Here is a 6026-nt window from a genome sequence, read left to right on the forward strand (position 1 = left end):
CCTCCTTTACAGCCGCGATGCTGGTGTGTGTCAGCATCAGCCTCTCATCGTCTCGCCTCCCCGTCGGGGAGTCGAGGAGTGGTGGAGTCGAGGAGTGGTGGAGTCGAGGAGTCGTAGAGTCGAGGAGTCGTGGAGTCGAGGAGTCGAGGAGTGGTGGAGTCGGGGAGTGGTGGAGTCGAGGAGTCGTAGAGTCGAGGAGTGGTGGAGTCGGGGAGTGGTGGAGTCGGGGAGTGGTGGAGTCGGGGAGTCGTGGAGTCGAGGAGTCGAGGAGTGGTGGAGTTGGGGAGTCGGGGAGTCGTGGAGTCGAGGAGTCGAGGAGTGGTGGAGTTGGGGAGTCGTGGAGTCGAGGAGTCGTGGAGTCGAGGAGTCGGGGAGTCGTGGAGTCGTAGAGTCGGGGAGTCGTGGAATCGGGGAGTCGTAGAGTCGGGTGGTCAGGGAGTCGTAGAGTCGGGTGGTCGGGGAGTCGTAGAGTCGTGGAGTCGGGGAGTCGAGGAGTCGTGGAGTCGGGGAGTGGTGGAGTCGGGGAGTCGGGGAGTCGAGTGGTGGAGTCGGGGAGTCGAGGAGTCGTGGAGTCGTAGAGTGGTGGAGTCGGGGAGTCGTAGAGTCGGGGAGTGGTGGAGTCGTAGAGTCGGGGAGTCGTCGAGGAGTGGTGGAGTCGTAGAGTGGTGGAGTCGTAGAGTCGGGGAGTGGTGGAGTCGTAGAGTCGGGGAGTCGTAGAGTCGGGGAGTGGTGGAGTCGTGCAGTAACCACATGTTTCGCCAAAAGTCTCTCAGGTGTCACCCTGCTTCTCAATCCCTCTTAATCTCTTTGATATTACAAATGCAGCAGCCGCCCCCACAATCCTCTTCTCATCCTCCCTGTCACACCATCACTGCAGCAGCCGTACGTCTCACCGGAAAAGCACGTGCACACACGTGCACACGAGGACTCAGAGCAGCTAATTCATGAAAGGAAAAATGTGATTACTTTCTATTACAGCTGTAAAATATATTAGGAGGTGAAATCCAATGACGCAGTGACATCAGCGTAATATAAGTTAAATCGGCTTAAATATTACTAACATCTAGTGTTGATTAACTGTGTGTGTGTGTGTGTGTGTGTGTGTGTGATGTAGCATTGTGAAGGGGGAGGTTAAATCACAGGTCTGACAGCACTGTTGTGAGGTGAGGATGGAAGATCATCATTTCATGACATTTCTGCCGCAGGGGTGTGTGTGTGTGTGTGTGTCTGTGTGTGTGTGTCTGTGTGTGTGTGTGTGTGTGTGTATCCTGCTGCTGTGCCTGCCCTTGCATCTCCCATTTCACGAGCTTTGCTGATGAGTGGGAGCGAAGCGTCTGCCTCATATTTGAGTGTGTTTCATTCGTATATAAGCGGCTGCTCCAGATTCGGGAGGTTCTCGGTGTTTAATTAACATCAATCACTCGGCTCTCTTAACGGTGAACATCCGGGCGGATGGGATAAGGTTAGATCACTTTAAGCTTCATCAGTTGATGGGATCTTAACTTTTCTCAGTGTCCGTTTCAGTTTAATCAACAATCCTGAATTTAAAAGCTTTATAGCTGACGTCTAATTGTGTAAATGTGTGCGATATTAAAGCTCTTGATTGTTGACAAAATGAATGGCATCTTGACCAATGTGTGTGTTTGTGTGAGTGTGTGTTCTTGTGTTATTCCCCCTTTGCCAGTGGCAAAAATGGGACGTGCCAAACAGGACAAACACACACACTCACACACACACAGGCAGCAACACACTCGTCGCAGGGCGAGAGCACTGAGGAGAGCGGAGCTGTCATTTGTCAACAAGGAACTTTGGCAGCCCACCGTTGCCATGGCAACTGTCTGTTACTGAGGGCTGGTTTTGCATCACAAGGTCCTCAAATTGGCTCCAAAGCCTCAGAGGTCCCACCCCTCCTCCACCCGTCTCACCTCCATCTCTCACAGCTTTACATCTCATCAGGGTTGTCTTTTCTTCTGTTCCTGTCATCACAATTCCTCTGTTGGACAGAGGGACAGACAGACAGAGAGGGGACAGAGGGACAGACAGACAGAGGGGGGACAGAGGGACAGACAGACAGAGAGGGGACAGACAGACAGAGGGGGGACAGAGGGACAGACAGACAGAGGGGGACAGAGGGACAGACAGACAGAGGGGGGACAGAGGGACAGACAGACAGAGGGGGGACAGAGGGACAGACAGACAGAGGGGGACAGAGGGACAGACAGACAGACAGACAGAGAGGGGGACAGAGGGACAGACAGAGAGGGGACAGAGGACAGACAGAGAGGGGGACAGAGGGACAGACAGACAGACAGAGGGGGGACAGAGGGACAGACAGAGAGGGGACAGAGGGACAGACAGACAGAGGGACAGACAGACAGAGGGGGGACAGAGGGACAGACAGGGGACAGAGGGACAGACAGACAGAGAGGGGACAGAGGGACAGACAGACAGAGGGACAGACAGACAGAGGGGGGACAGAGGGACAGACAGAGGGGGGGCAGAGGGACAGACAGACAGAGAGGGGACAGAGGGACAGACAGGGGACAGAGGGACAGACAGACAGAGGGGGGACAGAGGGACAGACAGGGGACAGAGGGACAGACAGACAGAGAGAGGGGACAGACAGACAGAGAGGGGACAGAGGGACAGACAGGGGACAGAGGGACAGACAGACAGAGAGGGGACAGAGGGACAGACAGGGGACAGAGGGACAGACAGACAGGGGGGGGGACAGAGGGACAGACAGGGGACAGAGGGACAGACAGACAGAGAGGGGACAGACAGACAGAGAGGGGACAGAGGGACAGACAGGGGACAGAGGGACAGACAGACAGAGGGGGGACAGAGGGACAGACAGGGGACAGAGGGACAGACAGACAGAGAGGGGACAGAGGGACAGACAGGGGACAGAGGGACAGACAGACAGGGGGGGGGACAGAGGGACAGACAGGGGACAGAGGGACAGACAGACAGAGAGGGGACAGACAGACAGACAGAGAGGGGACAGAGGGACAGACAGGGGACAGAGGGGACAGACAGACAGAGGGGGGGACAGGGGACAGACAGGGGACAGAGGGACAGACAGACAGAGAGGGGACAGACAAAGAGACACACACACACAGTTCTGGGTGAGTTTTCAACAGCTGCCAAACATCTGGCCATTCCAGCCAACCACTGCTGGAGCCGCTGTCAGTAGTAGTGACAGCAGGCGGCCCAGTTGTGACGGAACAGCAAAACTTTGCCGAACCGAACCGAACCGAACCGGGCCGCTATTGCAAAACAGCTCTGTGATCTTTCGTTTTACCGCTCAATGTGCAGTTTTCCACTATTAGCCACGCCCCCGTGCTAACGCCGCGCTCCACTTGTAGTTTTCTTGCTCTGCCAGGCGCGGCTGCTCCTCTGCAGGACAAGACTCCTCTCTCCTCCTCTCTCCTCCTCCTCCACAGCTCCAGACTCCTCTCCTCCTCTCCTCCTCCTCTCCTCCTCCTCTCTCCTCCTCCTCCCAGCTCCAGACTCCTCTCTCCTCCTCCTCCACAGCTCCAGACTCCTCTCCTCCTCCTCCTCTCCTCTCCTCCTCCTCCACATCTCCAGACTCCTCTCTCCTCCTCCTCTCTCCTCCTCCTCTCTCCTCCTCTCCTCCTCCTCCTCCACCAGCTCCAGACTCCTCTCTCCTCCTCCTCTCTCCTCCTCCTCCTCTCTCCTCCTCCTCCTCCTCCTCCACAGCTCCAGACTCCTCTCTCCTCCTCCTCTCTCTCCTCCTCCACAGCTCCAGACTCCTCTCTCCTCCTCCTCCACAGCTCCAGACTCCTCTCTCCTCCACAGATCCAGACTCCTCTCTCCTCCTCCTCTCTCCTCTCTCCTCCACAGCTCCAGACTCCTCTCTCCTCCTCCTCTCTCCTCCTCCTCCACAGCTCCAGACTCCTCTCTCCTCCACAGCTCCAGACTCCTCTCTCCTCCTCCTCTCCTCCTCTCCTCCACAGCTCCAGACTCCTCTCTCCTCCTCCTCTCCCCAGTTTAGCCTGGATCTGGGACAGCAGGCCTGGTGGCCCTAAACAGGCCAAACGGTGCCACAGCAGTGAGACGACCAGGTCTCCTCCAGGTTGGACCTTGAGGGAGAACGGGGAGGCCCAGCCAGGGCCTCACTCTTCCCCCAGTTCACCCTCGCAGACGACACAACACAAAAACCATTAGTCATGTTAAAAACTGCGTTAATATCTTCTTGGTCTTTAATAAAAAACAACCACATCATCAGCGTAGGCAGATAAAACCACATTACTATTAAAACCTGGTAAAAACAGACCTTGAACACAAGAGCGTAGCTTGTGGAGGAGGGGTTCCAGGGAGAGGGCCTAGAGCGTCCCAGACAGCACAGCCCTGCCGGACACCTCTACACTCTAAAAGGAGCACACAAGCTGCCATTGACCTTCAGCACACTCTCAATACACATTAATAAAAGCAGCACTGTACTGGTCAAACTGGGCCGTGATGACACCTCCCCTGAACAACATGTTCAACAGTAAAAGATGTTGGGCTAAAACTCTTGGAGAAGAGGACCCCCCCCCTCCCAGTACTGAGGGCTGTGCCGTGGCTCCCTGTTAGGAGACCCGAGTGTTTTCCCTCTCTGACGCCCCTTCTGTGTCTTGTCTGTTTTCAGGCTGGGCGGAGCGTTTCTGACTCTCCCCCGCTGGGCGAGCAAGGCACACCTGAGACCGATCTCCTGTCATTATGCACACCTGCCTGTTCAACCCATTCGTTATTAACCCCCGTGATCGTCTCTTGGATACCGCCCAGCCTGCTCCGGTTGAGCCGTGTTGTCTATCACCTGCACCCTTTGGCTCATTTCTGTACTTGGATCTCACTAACATGGTTTCAACCTCACCCTATCGTTTGTGTCTCGATTCCTGTCTGCAGATTACAGCCCTCCCCTCCCATCTCCTGCACCAATCAGCCTCGTTAAAATCGTCACTCTGAGTCTCCTGTACAAACATGACATTAATCTTCTTTAACTTCATTGTTTCAAACAATGAAACTCTTTTTTTCTCCTCTCTGCCTCCGTTTATGTTTAAACTCTGATACCGGCCTCCACCAGCCAGGGCCACCTCCTCCACGGTGTACAGAGTCCTGGCCCCCACCTTAGCGGCATGTCTCCGGGAGAGGTCCCCGCTACACCACCCACCGCCATGGCGTCAGACGCCAACCAGCCGGACAACCGTTGGCTGGTTCCACACAAAAACACCGAAAAACTAAACTAATAAACCGACACAAGACGCCACCAACACTTAAATAAACTATACCGACAAGATCATTAACGATGAAATAACTAAAGACTCAAAAAATGTGAAAAATTCTCAAATGAGGCTGCTCACCGCTGAGAGCACGCTCCACTCAGAGAGAGAGGGAGAGGATGAACGTGGAGGGTGAGCGAACAGCCTGGGAGCATCTACATGTCCTCCTCTAACCTTGTTCTGTGCCTCTACTGCTGCATTTTGCCCCACACCAGCTGCACCCTACACGTCCTGGGATCCAGTGAAAGAGATCCTCTCCACCACTGTCTCCATCACCTGACTGCAGGGAACAGGAAAGTCCTGAAGCCAGAAGCTGATTGTACACCTCCGCCCCCCCCTCCCAGTACTGAGGGCTGTGCCGTGGCTCCCTGTTAGGAGACCCGAATGTTTTCCCTCTCTGACGCCCCTTCTGTGTCTTGTCTGTTTTCAGGCTGGGCGGAGCGTTTCTGACTCTCCCCCGCTGGGCGAGCAAGGCACACCTGAGACCGATCTCCTGTCATTATCCACGCCTGCCTGTTCAACCCATTCGTTATTAACCCCCGTGATCGCCTCTTGGATACCGCCCAGCCTGCTCCGGTTGAGCCGTGTTGTCTATCACCTGCACCCTTTGGCTCAGTTCTGTACTTGGATCTCACTAACGTGGTTTCAACCTCACCCTATCGTTTGTGTCTCGATTCCTGTCTGCAGATTACAGCCCTCCCCTCCCATCTCCTGCACCAATCAGCCTCGTTAAAATCGTCA

Source organism: Takifugu flavidus, chromosome 16 (genome assembly GCF_003711565.1).
Source record: "Takifugu flavidus isolate HTHZ2018 chromosome 16, ASM371156v2, whole genome shotgun sequence".
NCBI lineage: Eukaryota > Metazoa > Chordata > Actinopteri > Tetraodontiformes > Tetraodontidae > Takifugu > Takifugu flavidus.